The sequence below is a fragment of the Melanerpes formicivorus genome, unplaced genomic scaffold (assembly GCF_026170545.1).
Source record: "Melanerpes formicivorus ecotype bairdi unplaced genomic scaffold, bMelFor1.0.p_v2 SCAF_11, whole genome shotgun sequence".
In the NCBI taxonomy this organism is placed as follows: Eukaryota; Metazoa; Chordata; class Aves; order Piciformes; family Picidae; genus Melanerpes; species Melanerpes formicivorus.
The window spans coordinates 18867869-18884103 of record NW_027142363.1 but is presented as its reverse complement, the minus strand read 5'-3'; the positions used below and the strand labels follow the sequence as shown (position 1 = coordinate 18884103).

The 16235-nt window shown below is 50.9% G+C and overlaps 1 protein-coding gene across 1 annotated transcript in view; it reads left to right on the top strand.

Annotated features, from left to right (window-relative positions):
* Positions 1–3032: 3032 nt before the first annotated feature.
* Positions 3033–16235, top strand: part of BCLAF3 (BCLAF1 and THRAP3 family member 3) — a 50377-nt gene continuing 37174 nt past the window's right edge. The window contains exon 1 of the mRNA XM_068144751.1: positions 3033–3189. The gene's annotated coding sequence lies outside the window, so the exon portion shown is untranslated. The remainder of the gene's footprint in view (positions 3190–16235) is intronic.

Below are 16235 nucleotides of genomic sequence, written 5' to 3'. Positions count from 1 at the left end.
AACCACCATGGAAATAGATGAAAATAATTAGTCTTAATAGGCAGTAATTGCCAAGTGTTGTGCAACAGAATGGCCTTCACAATTCAAAGATGGAGAATAATGATGCTGTGGCACTACCAATAGACACTGCTTTGAATATTGATTTAATTTGTAAAGTGTGTTTAAGTGCCTTTTTTTCCCCCCTAAGGCTACACAGCCCCAACCCTTGAGACCCTTGTGTGCTTACAAGGTAGCATCCATCTTGCTATCCGTCAGGATAAAGGCTTATGGGATCAAGGTGAATGCAAGTAGGTAGGTTAATAGTGAAGTTTAATAGTTTGGTTTATGTACTGTGTGGAAGTTTATTAGGCACACACAGAGGTGGCTTGTCTGTACTTGGTGCTTTGGAGCAGTTTTGGCTTTGAGTGAGGTTTTAAATTGCAGGGCAGTGCTAGCTCCACTCTATGCAGAAAGCAGGCAAAGTGCTACAGCAGCTGAAGTAGGGAATAAAACCCACATCTTTTTTTTTTAATGTTAGTTTGACTTTTCCAACCTTGAGAATGAAACTGTAGCTGCCTACACAGTGATATTCCTGCATACAGTTAAGAGAAATGCCACACTGGTACTGCACATGATCTGGGAGGCTGGCCCAGGTTTCTCTGGGACAGTGCAGACTCATAGCATCAGCCCACTTCAGTCTCAGTTTCTCGAGCTGAAGTTCACTCTGCCCAGTTCTCACCCTCAGCTCCTATTAGCAAAAATATCCACATGGCAAAGAGGAAGCAAGAATTCAGTGCAGCTTGCCACTGGAATTTTATGCCATATAGTTCATAAAATCTTTTGCAGTCACAGAATCACAGAATATAGTATCTGGCTGGAAGAGAGCTCCAAGCTCATCGGGTCCAACCTTCAAACCAGCACTGAAGGGTCAACAATAAACCATGTCCCTAAGTGCCAGGTCCACACACTGCTTGAACACCTCCAGGGATGGTGACTCCAGCACTGCCCTGGGCAGAACATTCCAATGTTTGGCAAACCTTCCAGTGAAGAAATATTTCCTAGCATCCAGCCTGAACCTCCCCTGGTGCAGCTTGGAACTGTTTCCTCTGATCCTGAGGAGAAAAGGCTGCCCCCTCCTCCCTTCAGGTAGTGATAGAAAGAGTCCCTTTTAATTGGGAAGACACTGCTACTAAATTTAAAAGTAATCTTATCCTTCTACATGTTTTTCTTATGAAAACTTCAAAGTGTTTTGGTGAGCATAGGAAATTATTTTGTACTACAGTCCTGTGGGGTTCCTCGTGTTTGAGGCAGTCTAGAAAGAACCAAGCAGGATCCTGTGGACATAAACAGCCACCGGATTTATGGCTGTGAGAAAGGATCCCTCAGTCCTACCCAGAGCAACCCTGTTAAGGTTGAGAAGATGGAGGCCTGAAGACAAGATCAGTCCTGTAAGTGGAGGATAAGAAGATATCAGCATCTGAAGGGTAGCCAAAGTTGCCAGCCCACACTGATATTTGGAACACAGTGAAGCCAAGCCCATCTAACTATGAGGCCAACAGAAAGCCACGCTTCTTCTCCACTCTTTATACAGTGGGTATAAAAATCTAACTTCACCTTGTCAGGTCTGATTGACTCTGAGCTGGATCAGGAATGTCAAGGCTGTACCACAGAAAGCTGATTGTTTTTTTTTTTTTGGGGGTGTGTGTGTGTGTGTGTGCTTAAATTGACTTGCTAAACAAAATAAATAGAAGTGTTGACAAGCTACCTTGGTTTTGGCAAACGTTCCATCAGATCAGCTGTCACCTGCCCATGCCATTGTAATGCTGCTGTATCAGGTATCACCCATCTTCCTGCAGCTACTGAGAAAACACTAACCCAGCACCACTTCTGTGCTTGGGCTAAAACAAAAGCCTTTGCCTGAGCCTGATCCGGATCACATTTGTATTAATGAGTTCATCTGACCATGCACCAAACAATTGTTGACCAACAGCCTCGGATGTCAAATGTAGTCTGTGTAGCATCAGTGTATCTTTTTCATGTGGTTTTGCGTGAGCTTTAAGTCTGTTTCCCAAGGGTTTTTTTCACCACAAAAAAAAAGGCACTTTTGAAAGGAATTCACTATGTGTCCATGTGTGCTCCTGCCGTTTACAGCTCCTTGAAGGAAAAACTCCCTCAGCACAAGGCCAAACCTGTTAGGCCTGCTGGGTATCGTGACTGACAATCACCGGAGTGCACCGCAGCGGGCCGGGAAGGGGAACGTTCACATCGCCGGCGGCGATCCTATCTCCCAGGCGAGGGGAGCGCTGCAGTGCCGCGGTACACGCTCAGACGGGCATTCCAGGAACCTGAAAAGAGCCTTGGCAAAAGACACCGAAGCTTTCCTAGAGGCGTCTCAAGCCTGGCAGCACCAGGCTGCAGCAGCCCGCGACGAGCAAGCCACGGCCGCCTCACCTGCGGTCCAGCCGGCAGCGCCGGGGCTGGGCCTGCCCGCTCGCTGTGCGGCCTCGCCACAGCACTGCACTCGCTGTAACTGCAGCGTTCGACCCGCCTGGCCCGGCAGAGGCCGCTGACCTTCTGCCCGCGGCTGGCGAAAGCGCTGGGACCGCGGCCGTGGTGTCTCCCCAGTAAACCTCGGCGCTTCGGGCCTACCTTGGCCCCGGGCAGAAGCCGACAGCCGCTCCCCGGTCCCGAGAAGGGCCCAGGGGGAAGTGCCAGGGGAAGAGGCTGCTTTTCGCGGGGCTTTCTAGGCGAGAGCCTCGGGGCTCTCCATAAACCCCAAGAAGGGCCACGCCCCCCCTCCTCTCCGCGCTGCCGCAGTCGGGAACGAGTAGCCGACATGGAGGCCCCAGTGCCAGCCCTTCAGAGCGCCCAACCCGAGCAGGCGACACGCCGCCTCCGGGGCCATCCGCGCGGGGCCGGCGGGCTACTGAGCAGCCCTGAGGGGCGGGAGGGGGAGGTACTGCCACCGCCCAGCCCCGCCCGCTCCTCCTCTTCCGGGGCGCCCGTCCTCCGCCCGCCCTTTCTCTCCGCCGCGCCCGTGGGGAGCAGCTGCGGCCGGCGCGGCGCGGCCCGGCCCGGCGAGACCCGCCCCGCCTCCCCGCCGGGCACCTGCTCCGGGCGGAGCGCCGGCGGCCCGAGCAGCGGCAAGAGGAGGCGGCGGCGGCTCCTGCGGCCATCCCAGCAGCGGATCCGGCAGCAGCCCTGCTGGCGGTGAGTGCAGGGGACTGCGGTAGCCCCATGGCCTCGGTGGGGCCTGGTGAGGCCCGGTGTGGAGCGGGGCGATGGCCAAGCGAGGGTCTGGCTGGCGGGTGAGCCGCAGCCGGGTGCCTGGGGCCCGGGGCGGTGGCGGTCATTGTCCCTGTCAGCGCCGCCTGCCCAGCCCCCGTCTTGACGGATGGGAAGGAGCGGGCTGGGCCGAGCCCTGGGGGCTCCGCCGGGCCGAGGTGCATGGAGCTCCACCGCCCCTACGGTGCGCCCACCGGGGGCTCTGCCGCTCCGTGCAGCCCGGGGAGGCGGTGAGGGCGGCTGGGAGGTGCCGCTTTCTTTTCCCCTGCTGAGCTAGGAGGGGGTTTGTCTGGCGGCGGCGGGTGCCGTGGAGACGGAAGGTCAGGGACGATTCTGCTGACCCCGTCTCGGAGCTTGGCTATCGTGGAGCAGCAGCGCCCGTACCCCGCCGCTCCCCACGTGTGTCCCTGTCGGTGTGCGTGTGGAGGGATGGCTCTGCACGTCTGCGGGGGGCGGGGGGGCTTGCGGCACGGTGCGTGGAGCCCAAGCGCTCGGAGAGGTTTGGGAGGACGAGAAACAAGGCGTGGGGCAGGGGCGACGCAGGCCGTGGGGCGGTCAGTGCCGTGCCCCCGTGTCTTGATGATTCCAGAAGAGCCGAGCTGCTCTGAACCCGCGGGGCGAGCAGCACGGCAGAGCTGAGGCTGCTGCTTGCTGTTCCTCGGAGGTGGACAAGGCATCCGATACCAGCGGTCCCTGTTCCTAGTAATTTATGTATCGTCACACAGCGATTTGCACCAGATAGTGTGTTTGCGATAACTTAAAGCACTGCAGGTTCTGTGGAGCAGTCATAGCTCAGTTTTAGCCTGTCTTTGGCTTAGCTTGTTTTCAGGATTGAGTGAAACCGAAGGAGGTGAATTGGTACAGATTCAACCAAATCTGTGGGATTTCATACTGCTTTGGTTGGTTTAGTAAGGGCCTTCCAATATCGTAAGGGGGGCCAACAAGAAGGCTGGGGAGGGACTTTTTAGGGTGTCAGGGAGTGATAAGACTGGGGGGAATGGAACAAAAATACGAATAGGGAAATTCAGATTGGATGTTAGGAAGCTCCTCTCCGTGAGGGTGGTGAGACACTGGCACAGGTTGCCCAGGGAGGGGGTGGAAGCCTCATCCCTGGACGGTTTTACAGCCAGGCTGGATGTGGCTGTGAGCAACCTGCTGTAGTGTGAGGTGTCCCTGCCCATGGCAGGGGGGGTTGGAACTGGATGATCCTTTAGGTCCCTTCCAACCCTAACAGTTCTATGGCTCATACACACCTGAGGAAGCACTTATGTCTCAGGAGGAAGCAGTGATAGCCATCTCCTCATTTGGCTCAACTCCATCCGGAACAGCAACACCTAATTTTTAATGCAGTTCTTAAATGCCTCAAGTCAGGTGTAAATACACTGTAGGTTCCTGAATTGCAAGGGTTTGAAACAAAGGCCACTCAAATTGCTTGGAGATGTTAATTACCTGCTTACCTTGTGTGTTTCTGGGCCTCAAGGAAAAGTGAATATTCTGTGAAAATTCTGTAGGGTGTGGATGGCTGGAGGAAGAGCATGGAGGAGGATGCCAGGAAGTGAGGGGAAGACATTGGAAGGATCTCTGGTGATGGAAGCCACGTTGTGTCAGGCTGTGAGATGCAGGGCTGGGTAGAGAAGAGCAGAGACTGTGGATGACTAAGTCTTTCCCCTTGTTTTCATCTTTCCAGTAGTCTGAAGAACTACTCAGAAGCCATGAGTATTTTTTTTTAATGCTAGTGTTGATGAAGTGAGCTGAGATTAATTAACTTCCTCCAGAGGCACACCCTGCTTTCCTGATAAACAGCTGTCTGCCTTAATGAGTGTCCATGCACTCCTCCACATCTGCCTTCAGCAAAATAACTGGTATTTCTGCCACCACTTTTGTAAGACTGCTCGAGCCCAGTCTCCCTCCACCTGCACTGCCATGAGCCAGGCCTGATTTTGGAGCAGCCTTGCCTTATGGGTGTTCACCTCCCAGGAGGCAACGCAGGCAGGGTTGGTGTCGCAGCAAGCTGGCGAGCGGTGTGCTTGCATGCAGTTAGGTTTGCTTCTCCTCTCAGGTAGCAGCAGGCATTTGCTGTCTGCAGGGAAGGGAGGCAGCGTGCTCTGGGAGTCTTCCAGCAAGGTCTTATTTCTCCGGTGTGGCTGGGGAAAGGCAGCTTTGGCTTCCTGTCCTCCTGGTGCAGTGCTGCTGTGTGGCATTGCTGGCTTTGAATCAGGAAGGGGTTTCTTTTGGGTTTTCTGGTGGCTTTGTGACTTGAGGTAAGAAACCAAAGATCTTTATCGCAGTTTGTATGTGTTCATAGGATCAGAGGATGTTAGGGGTTGGAAGGCACCCTTGAAGATCATCAAGGCCAATCTCCTTGTCAGAGCAGGACCATAGTGTCCAGCACAGGTTGCACAGGAACACATCCAGATGGGTCTTGAAAGACTCCAGAGATGGAGACTAGATAATCTCTCTGGGCAGCCTGTTCTAGTGCTCTGTGACCCTCACAGTAAAGAAGTTCCTTCTCATGTTAAGATGGAACCTCCTGTGCTGTACTTTATATCCGTTACCCCTTGTCCTGTCACAGGGTGCAATGGATAAGAGTCTGTCCCTTCCCTCTTGGCACTCAGCCTTCAGATACTTATAAACATTTATTAAATCCCCTCTCAGCCTTCTCTTCTCCAGACTAAAAAGCCCCAGGGCTCTCAGCTTCTCCTCACAGGGCACATGCTCCAGTCCCTTCAGCATCCTGGTAACCCTCTGTTGGACTCTCTCTAGCAGATTCTTGTACCTCTTGAGCTGGGGAGCCCAAAACTGGATGCAATATTCCAGGTAGGGTCTCAGCAGTGCAGAGTAGAGGAGCAGAACCTCCCTGGATCTGCTGGACACACTCCTCTGAATGCACCCCAAGAGGAGTGTTGGAGAGCCTTCAGTAAGCAGGAAGCTGTGATACAGTTTGTCTCTAGGAGCGTGACAAGGAGCCTTTAGAAACTGGTAGGCAGAAGCAGCTGGGGATGGTGCTGTGGCATTTTAAAGTCTCTGTAACAATAAAGGCCTCAAATTCAATGCCTTCCAGGAATGGCTCAGCAATATGTTTATGGGCTGTGCTTTCTTTGTGTTAAAAGAAAACAATAATATTTATTTGAGAGCAAAATACCCAAGGTGTTATGTGATACAGATTTATCCTCCTCAGCCTTTCCGAGCTGGCAATTGTAATGTGTTTTTCTGCAAAGGTGAGGTATAGCCTGCTAATTAGTGTCATTAAATGGGTTGATTTTTAAATGAGAGCACACTGAGCTTAAGTGACATGCTCAGTACATCTCCTTGGTTATTTTTATTCTTCTGTTCAAATACCCAGGGGCAGGGGAAAGCTTTCGATGTATCCCAAGGAATTTCTTTAATGGTCCGTGAAGAAAGAGTGTAGGCTGTAGTTGTGCTTGTGTTAGCAGGGCTTCATCCTCCTGGGAATGTAAAAAGGAAGTAATTTTTATACCTGTAGCTGTCTGTGCTGTAGAGCAGGAAGAGGACAGTGATGCCTGCATGCTGTCCCTGCACTGGGTCATTCCCTTGCTAAACCTGAGGCCTGGTTGTCTGTTAACAGTTCTTGCAATTGGGATGCGACCTGTGTCAAGCCAGCATTCCCCAGCTTGTGCCAAAGAAAAAGGATAAAGCTGTGAGGGAGGACAAAAAGTTCTCTAAAGCCACAGTGGCTGCAGTTTCGAGAGGCCGGGGGGGGTTCTTCTGGTGCTGGGGAGGCTCTGTCTGACAGCGAGTCCTTGGGTTGTGACACGTTCAGCAGGATCACAGGCTCACAGGATGTTAGGGCTTGGAAGGGCCCTCCAGAGATCATCAAGTCCAATCCCCCTGCCAGAGCAGGAGCATAGAATCCAGCACAGGTCACATGGGAACACATCCAGATGGATCTTGAAGGTCTTCAGGGAAAGAGACTCCATGACCTCTCCGGGCAGCCTGTTCCAGTGACCCTCACAGTGAAGTAGTTCTTTCTTGTGTTGAGGTGGAACCTCCTGTGCTGCAGCTTACATCCATTGCCCCTTGTTCCTATCACAGGGAGCAACTGAGCAGAGCCTGTCCCCCCCCCCTTGACCCCCAGCCCTCAGATATTTATAAACATTTATTATATCCCCTCTTAGTCTTCTCCTCTCCAGACTAAACAGCCCCAGGGCTCTCAGCCTTTCCTCATAAGGCAGTGCTTCAGTGATACCTCCTGCCATGTCTGGCTGGACTGCCACAGCTGTCTGAGGAGATGCCATGGACCAGATCAGGAAATTTCTTAAATATAGCATGGCAAGAAAAAGGAAAATCTGAGGGGAGGAACAGGCCTGTCGCCTCCCTGGTGGTGCTGAGGATCAGGCTGTGAGGCTGCAGTGGCCCCGGCGTGGTGCTATCACAGTATCACCAAGGTTGGAAGAGACCTCCAAGACCATCGAGTCCAACCTGTCACCACAGACCTCATGACTAAACCATGGCACCAAGTGCCACATCCAATCCTCTCTTGAACACCTCCAGGGATGGGGACTCCACCACCTCCCTGGGCAGCACATTCCAGTGGCCAGTCTTTCTTTCTATGAAGAATTTCTTCCTACCATCCAGCCTAAACCTCCCCTGGCACAGCTTGAGACTGTGTCCCCTTGTTCTGGTGCTGGTTGCCTGGGAGAAGAGACCAACCCCCACCTGGCAACAACCTCCCTTCAGGTAGTTGTAGAGAGCAATGAGGTCTCCCCTGAGCCTCCTCTTCTCCAGGCTGAACAATCCCATCTCCCTCAGCCTCTCCTCATAGGGCTGTGCTCAAGGCCTCTTCCCAGCCTCATTGCCCTTCTCTGGACACATTCAAGTGTCTCAATGTCCTTTCTAAACTGAGGAGCCCAGAACTGGACACAGGACTCAAGGCGTGGCCTAACCAGTGCGGAGTACAGGGGCACAATGACTTCCCTGCTCCTGCTGGCCACACTATTCCTGATGCAGGCCAGGATGCCATTGGCCTTTTTGGCCACCTGGGCACACTGCTGGCTCAGATATCGTACAAAATATTGTGGAGATTTGAAGCGTAGCCTAAGAGATGTGAAAGGTTCTCTTAGAGTGAGAGACAGCCAGATGAAAGTACCTGTCATCAAAAAGAGCACTCACTGAGTATTGGAGATCCATGAGAGAGCTGAGGATGGACATTTGAATCTTGCTTGTGTGCACTGGTCTGTTATTGTGCCTAAAAGAGGGCGGTGGTTTGGAGATCTCTCAGCTGAGTTTCATCTGCTGCTGCCAGAGTTTGTGGTGTGGATTTAAACAGTTGTTCTAGCTGGTGTCACATATGTTCTGCCCGGAGGCCATGTGCCTGGAGTTCAGAGTCACACCCATGGGCTGGTAGGGCTGTAAGCTACAGGCACCTCTGTGGTGCTGAGGCAGTGATGCTGGAGTGTGGAGCAGGGTTGACACAGGAAGCACAGAAAACATCCAGTTGGAAGAAACCTCCAAGACCATCCAGTCCAACCTTCCAGTGCAACCTTCTGCTGCACACTTCAAGACATAGTTCCTCCAGCCCCTGCCTGGGTTGAGGGTAGTGGATGGATGAAGTTGCCATTTTAGGAGCTGTGGTTTTTGAGGTTGAAGGTGTTTAGTAGAAACATCAGGGGAAAATGGGGTGTGTGTGTCCTAGAACAGCTCTGGGAGCCTCTGCCTGTGATGAAGGTCTTCCACAGCAAACTGCTGGCCAAGCTGTCAGCCTGTGGCTTGGACTGTAGCACTCTCTGCTGGGTTAGGAACTGGCTGGAGGCTGAGCCTAGAGAGTGGTGGTGAATGGTGCCACATCCAGCTGGCAGCCAGGCACCAGTGGTGTCCCCCAGGGATCAGTGCTGGGCCCCATCCTCTTTAATATCTTCACTGATGATCTGGATGAGGGGATTGAGACAGTCATCAGCAAATTTGCAGATGACAGCAAGCTGGGGGCAGGTGTGGATCTGATAGAGGGTAGGAGAGCTCTGCAGAGGGACCTTGCCAGGCTGGACAGATGGGCAGAGTCCAAGGGCATGAGATTGAACACATGCAAGTGCCGGGTTCTACACATTGGCCACAACAACCCCAGGCAGTGCTCCAGGCTGGGGTCAGAGTGGCTGAGAGCAGCCAGGCAGAGAGGGACCTGGGGGCACAGGTTGACAGTAGGCCAAACATGAGCCAGCAGTGTGCCCAGGTGGCCAAGAAGGGTGATGGCATCGTGGCCTGCATCAGGAAGAGTGTGGCCAGCAGGAGCAGGGAAGTCATTCTGCCCTGTGCTCAGCACTGGTTAGGCCACACCTTGAGTCCTGTGTCCAGTTCTGGACTCCTCAAATCAAGAAAGATGTTGAGCTGCTGGAAGGTGTCCAGAGAAGGTCAACAAAGCTGGGGAGGGGTCTGGAGCACAGCCCTGTGAGGAGAGGCTGAGGGAGCTGGGGGTTTTGAGCCTGGAGAAGAGGAGGCTCAGGGGAGACCTTCTTGCTGTCTCCAACTCCCTGAAGGGAGGTTGTAGCCAGGCGGGGGTTGGTCTCTTCTCCCAGGCAACCAGCAGCAGAACAAGAGGACACAGTCTGCAGCTGTGCCAGGGGAGGTTTAGGCTGGAGGTTAGGAAGAAGTTCTTCCCAGACAGAGAGATTGGCCTTTGGAATTGGCTGTCCAGGGAGGTGGTGGAGTCACTATCATTGGAGGTGTTTAGGAAGAGCCTGGATGAGGCACTTGGTGCCATGGCTTAGTTGATTAGATGGTGTTGGATGATAAGTTGAACTTGATCTCAAAGGTCTTTTCCAACCAGGTTTATTCTGTTCTAAGACAGTTTGGGAAGCATTGGGTAAAGGAGGTGTGAAGTCCTCTTGCGGGTTCTGAAACGTTCAGGCTGGTTTGCTGTTTCTCTGTTCTTATGCTCTTTGCTGGGCATTTGCTGTTGGAGGCTGTAAGATTTGCCTGGAAGCTGAATGGGAAAGAACATGCCAGGCTCAACTCCTGCTTAGACAGTGGTTGGAGTGGGAACCACATGGGACAGCCTTTGAAGCAGCTGCTGTAATTTACAGACAAGAAAAGTTACTAGTTGTGGCTCTGAGTAACCTGATCTAGTATGAGGGGTCCCTGCCTATGGCAGGGGGCTTGGAACTAGATGATCCTTGAGGTCCCTTCCAACCCTAATAGTTCTATGATTCTATAATACTTTACATTTAAAGATAGGGTAAATGGCTTTCTCAGTTGCAGTCTTCAGGGTTCTTTGGTTGGTTGGTTTGCTGGGGTTTTTTTGTGTTTGGTTTTGTTTCAGTCTGGATTGCAGCAGAACTTGTAACTGATTGTATTCTTGTCAAATACTTGTCTGTCTTGGTGCTGAGACTCTCAATTCCTGGTTTTTCCCACTGCAGCAGGAAGTTGCATGTGACCATGAGGAAGAATTTTTTTCCCTGTGAGAGTGACGGAACACTGGAGCAGGCTGCCCAGGGGGCTTGTGGAGTCTCCCTCTCTGGAGATACTCAAAAGCTGCTTGGATGTGTTCCTGTGTGATCTGCTCTAGGTGATCCTGCTCTGGCAGGGGGGTTGGACTTGGCCTGGATGTGTTCCTGTGTGATCTGCTCTAGATGATCCTGCTCTGGCAGGGGGCTTGGACTAGTTAAGCTTTTGAAGTCCCTTCTAGCCCCTGACATTCTCTGATTCTGTGTAACATGCCCTGGTGCATTGCTTACAGCTTCCTATTGATCCTCACCTAGAAGGCAGTCAATGAATAGCCTGCAACTGCTTCTTATCTCTGTGGGCAGAGAGGGAATTGTGAGCTGGGTGGCTTTTCCTGCAAGGGTCTCAGTGTCTTCCTGTCTGCTGTGTGATGCACCCTGTGAAGAGCTTGCTTGTCCCTCCCTCTAATAGATTTGGGAGCAGTGGCAATGGTGGTTGGGCAATCCCTTAGCAAGGAGTGAGGAATGACATCTCCTTTCACTGCAGGTGAAATGGCAGTGGAATAAGAGCTCCTTAATGGTGAGCACTACTACTGTGAGCCTTCCTTTGCCATGTCTTGCTCAATTTTTTCTATGATCTCTTGTAGGTGATGGAATCATAGAATCATAGAATGGTTTGGGTTGAAAGGGACCTCCAAAGGTCATCTACTTCAAGCCCTCTGCAGTCAGCAGAGACATCCTCCATTAGATCAGGTTTCCCAGAGTCCCATTGAGCCTGACCTTGAATGTCTCCAAGGATGGCGCCTCAGCTACCTCCCTGGGCAACCTGTTGCAGTGTTCCAGAACCCTCCTGGTGCAGAATTTGTTCCTTACATCCAATTTAAACCTTTTCTGCTCTCATTTCAAACCACTGCTCCTCATTCTATCTCTACAGGACTTTGCAAACAGTCCCTCTGCAGCCTTCTTGTAGTCCCCTTCAGATACTGGAAGGCTGCTCTTAGGTCTCCCATGAGCCTTCTCTTCTCCAGGCTGAACACCCCCAGCTCCCTCAGCTTGTCCTTATAGCAGAGGTGTTCCAGCCCCATGGTCATTTTTGTGTCCCTCCTCTGGGCCTGCTTCATCATACAAGTGAAGCAATCCACAGCATGTGAAGCAGCTCAGTGTTTATAGGAGAGATAACTGCTTCTACTTAGTCCATGTTCTATCTGCAAGGTTTTAGCTTGTTGGTGTGGGGTTCTTTGTGTTAGGCTGAGCTCCAGTTCCCCTCCATTCATCTAGATGACTGCAATAATTTGTGATTCCTGGTACATCAGTCTGAAGAAAATCATGGAGATTGAAGTTGTTAAAAATGTGTGACCTCTGTGCATTCCAAGTTTCCCCATTCCATGCAGTTTCTGGTCATTTTCAAGTTACTCCTCTCAAGATACACTTTTCAGGTTTGCACAGGATAGATACTACAAAAGTTTTGTATTTGTCAAAGCGCTGATTTCTCAAGGGTGAAATCAAAGGAGAGCTGGCAGGGAGGCTGGAGGCCATCTTTCCTGATGTGAATTCCAAAAGTCAAGGAAAAGAAAATAGAAGCTGTGGTTCCCATTAATGTTTAAAAACTATCTAAGCAGTGTGACTGATAACTCCTCCAATGAGTCACTTATTGTTGTAACACAACAATCGGGAGCAGCACTATGAACCTTGCCGTGGTTTCAGTGACAGCTTTCCAGGAATTCTGCACAAAATTCAGAATCTAGAGCATAGCAGGGCCCAGCACATCTGTTCCTACATCATCTGACCTTTCAGAAGCACCTGTCTGGCTGATTCTGGAAGCGTAGTGCCTTCACTTGAGTCAAGTAATCATCCTACATTAGGCAGGCTTGCTACCTGGTACCATCCTACTGCTGGAACCATGTGGGTGGTCTATGTGAGATGCATCTCAGTTGATGATAAACTCCCCAGGAGCCAACAATGGTCACTGGCAGCCCAGAAGGCAGCTGTGTGCTGAGCTGCATCCAGAGCAGGGAGAGCAGCAGCACAGGGAGGGGATTCTGCCCCTCTGCCCTGCTCAGACCCCATCTGCAGCACTGCTTCCAGTTCTGGTGCCCCCAGCAGAAGGGGGACATGGAGCTGCTGGAGAAGGTCCAGTGGAGGGCCACAAAGATAATGGGAGGGCTGGAGAACCTCCCCTGTGGGAACAGGTTGAGACAGTTGGGGCTGTTCAGCCTGGAGAAAAGAAGCCCCCAGGGAGACCTTAGAGCAGCCTTTCAGTATCTGAAGAGGGCCACAAGAAAGCCAAGAAGGGACTTTTTAGAAGGGCTGGGAGTGACAGGGTGAGAGGGAACAGATTGAAGCTTGAGGAGGGCGTATTGAGACTGGAGGTTAGGAAGAAATTCTTTCCAGTGAGGGTGGTGAGACACTGGAACAGGTTGCCCAGGGAATCTGTGAATGCCCCCTGCCTAGAAGTGTTCAAGGCCTGGCTGGATGAGGCCTTGAGCAACCTGGGCTGGTGGGAGGTATCCCTGCTCATGGCAGGAGTGCTGGAATTGGATGATCTTTGGGGGTCCCTTCCAATCTAACCATTCTATGCTCTATGAGATAATCTAAACCTGAATTTATCAGCATGTTCACAAGCTGTAGGCTGTGATGCTGATGTTACAGTGGGAGCCTTGTTTGGGGTCGACTGTCTGCTGCCTTTGTCGGTGGCGTATCGCACCCTGACCCTTGCTGTGAGGAAATCCTGTTGCTTGGGTCACATTTTAGGAGGCACGTTGAAACAAATGAATACTTTCTTTCCACTAAACAAAGAGGAGTGTCTTCAGTGGAGATTACAGTAGTCCTCTTTATCCTGAGGCAAGATCTAGGACGTGCTGTCACAGTCCTTCTCACGCCCTTGGTATGGTTGTTTAGCCTGTCTCAAAAGAATTAGGAACCTCTCGTTTTGGATATGGAGTATCTAGCTTGGTGGGTTTGTGATGAGAGATCCTGGCAGATCAGACTCTGTAGGATTGCTGGCTAGGGTTTAATGGTAGTTTTGTCTTTCTGGTGTTTACAAACTTGCTTGAAAATGAAAGATGAAGTTCAGAACTGAAGGGAAGATCAAACCCAAGAATTTGAACGACGTATAAAACGCTAACAGTCGGCAAAGTCTACAAGAGGAGAAGGGTGGTGGTGGATCTCTAAAGCTTGCAGGATGTGCACCTCTTTCTGAAAGCTAGGGTGTGGGTGTGTGTTTCTGAACTGCTTGGATTAGTAAGGTGTGGTTTTATGGGTGAGAAATAGGAAAGTATTTTAGTCACAGTATTACTTCTCTTTGAAGAATAATACTTAGTATGAGTACTAGTACTGGAGCATCAGATTTAGAGAGTCACAGATGACATTGGGTTGGAAGGGACCCTGAACAACTTGTTCAATCTCCCTGCAGGCAGCAGTGACACCTCCAACTAGACTAGGCTGCCCAGGGACACATCCAGTGTGGTTTTAATATCTCCAGGAATGGGGCTTCAATCAGATCCCTGGGCAGCCTGTTCCAGTGTTTCACCACTCTCATTGTCAAGAACTTCCTGATGCCCAACTTAAATCTGCTTTGCTCCAGTTTCAAATCACTGCCCCTTGTCCTATCACTCCATGCCCTTCTAAGCAGTCCCTCCCCAGCCTTCCTGTAGGTCCCTTTCAGATATTGAAACACAGCTCTAAGGTCTCCCTAGAGCCTTCTGAACTGCAGGCTAGTATGATCTTTGGGTCTGAACTTAACATTTTCTATGTAGTCCTCAGGAGTATGCCTATATGATCTAAGAGGCAATGCTGACTTCATATTTGAAACTTCAGGGAACAAATAGTTTCTTGTCTTGGGGTGCTTCAGGGGTTGGGATTTTTCTTCATTGTCCCTTGCAAGACTTCCTACAACTTCATGTTGTCCTGTGGAAAGATCTGCTGCACAGTGAATGGTAAACAGTAGATTTTAGAGATTTAAAACAAATTGTCAGAATTGCAGAATGTTAGGGATTGGAAGAGATCTCAAAAGACCATCCAGTCCAACCCCCCTGCCAGAGCAGGAGCACCTGAAATAGGTCATACAGGAACATGTCCAGGGGGGTTTTGCATGTCCCCAGAGAGGGAGATTCTACATCCTTTCTGGGCTCTGGCACCCTCATACTGAAAAAGTTTTTCCCTTCTGTTCCCATGGCACCTCTTCTGCTCCAGGTGGTACCCAGTGCCCCTTGTCCTGTCATTGGACATCCCTGAGCAGAGCCTGGCTCTATCCTCCCAACACTGCCCTGCACATCTTGATCCCCAGCACTGAGGGCAGCCCTCAGGCTCCTCTGCTCCAAACTCCAAGCCCCAGCTCCCTCTGCCTGGCCTCGCAGGGAGATGTTCCACTGCCTGCAGCACCTTTGTGGCTGTGCTGGACTTTCTCAAGCATTTCCTTGGGGTCCTTCTTGACCTGAGGGGCCCAAAACTGGACACAGTATTCCAGATGTGACCTCACCAGGGCAGAGTAGGGGGAGAAGAGAACCTCTCCGGATCTGCTAACCACAGCCCTCCTAATCCACCTAAATTCAGGAGGTTTTTCTCCAAAACCAAGCTATTGCTGCAGCTTGGAAATAATTGCCCAGTTGTTTTGGTGCATCTTAATGAGCAGGAAGTGAATGCTTCCAGAATCACTGAAATTCAGTTGATGGCTTGTCTAGTGTCCACCTGTGGCAGCAGTAATGTGCTCTGTGTTCTTCTGTTAAAATACATCTGATTTAGCCATAAGCTAATCATACATAAAGAAAAATCATCTATAGCAAAGATATTTTGGTTGGCTGGTTGGTTTTGGCCACTTATTGTCATGGGTGTACACCCACTTCTGTAGGTTTCTTATTTACCTTAAATCTTGCTGCTTTTCTCCCCCTTCAGTTTTAGATAGTCAGGGGAAAAGTTTCATAAGTGCATAGAATGGTTTAGATTGGAGGGGACCTTAAAGATCATCTAGTTCCAACCCCCCATGCATGGGCAGGGACATCTTCCACTGGACCAAGTTGCTCAAGGCCTCATCCAACTTGAACAACTCCAGGGATTTAGTTAATGCAATGATTTGAGCAGGAGGAGTGTCAAAAAAGGCAATGCTTTACCGGTCTGGACTAGTTCTCTACCTTCCCAAGTAGCTGTGAGCAAATGCTTGCAGAAAATACCAGAGCATGTGTGGTGACATTGACCTGGGCGTATTCTTCCAGCCTCAAGTGGCTGGTTGTTCATTAATTTCAGAGCTGTTGATAGATTTGTTTTTCCATCTATTAATATTTCTGGCCTTGACAGCGTCTGATGGTTGGTAGGAGCTTTAGGCATGGGTATGTGGTTGAAATTCCGACCAGCTACCTGGTGATGATTTCACCCTGGTTTAATCCTCCCGTTTGCCCTGTCTGTAATGCATAATCATTTTATTCAGCACTCACGGGAATGTTGAATTTGTCTCCTTTTTACCACTTGTTTCCCACGTATCTGGCATCACTTTTTGCAAAACCAAACCAGAACAAGGAGGGTAGATTCCACTGATGTTTTTCTCACTCTTCAAATAGCTTTTGTGTGGAGGGCTGGCCAGGGGTGCTC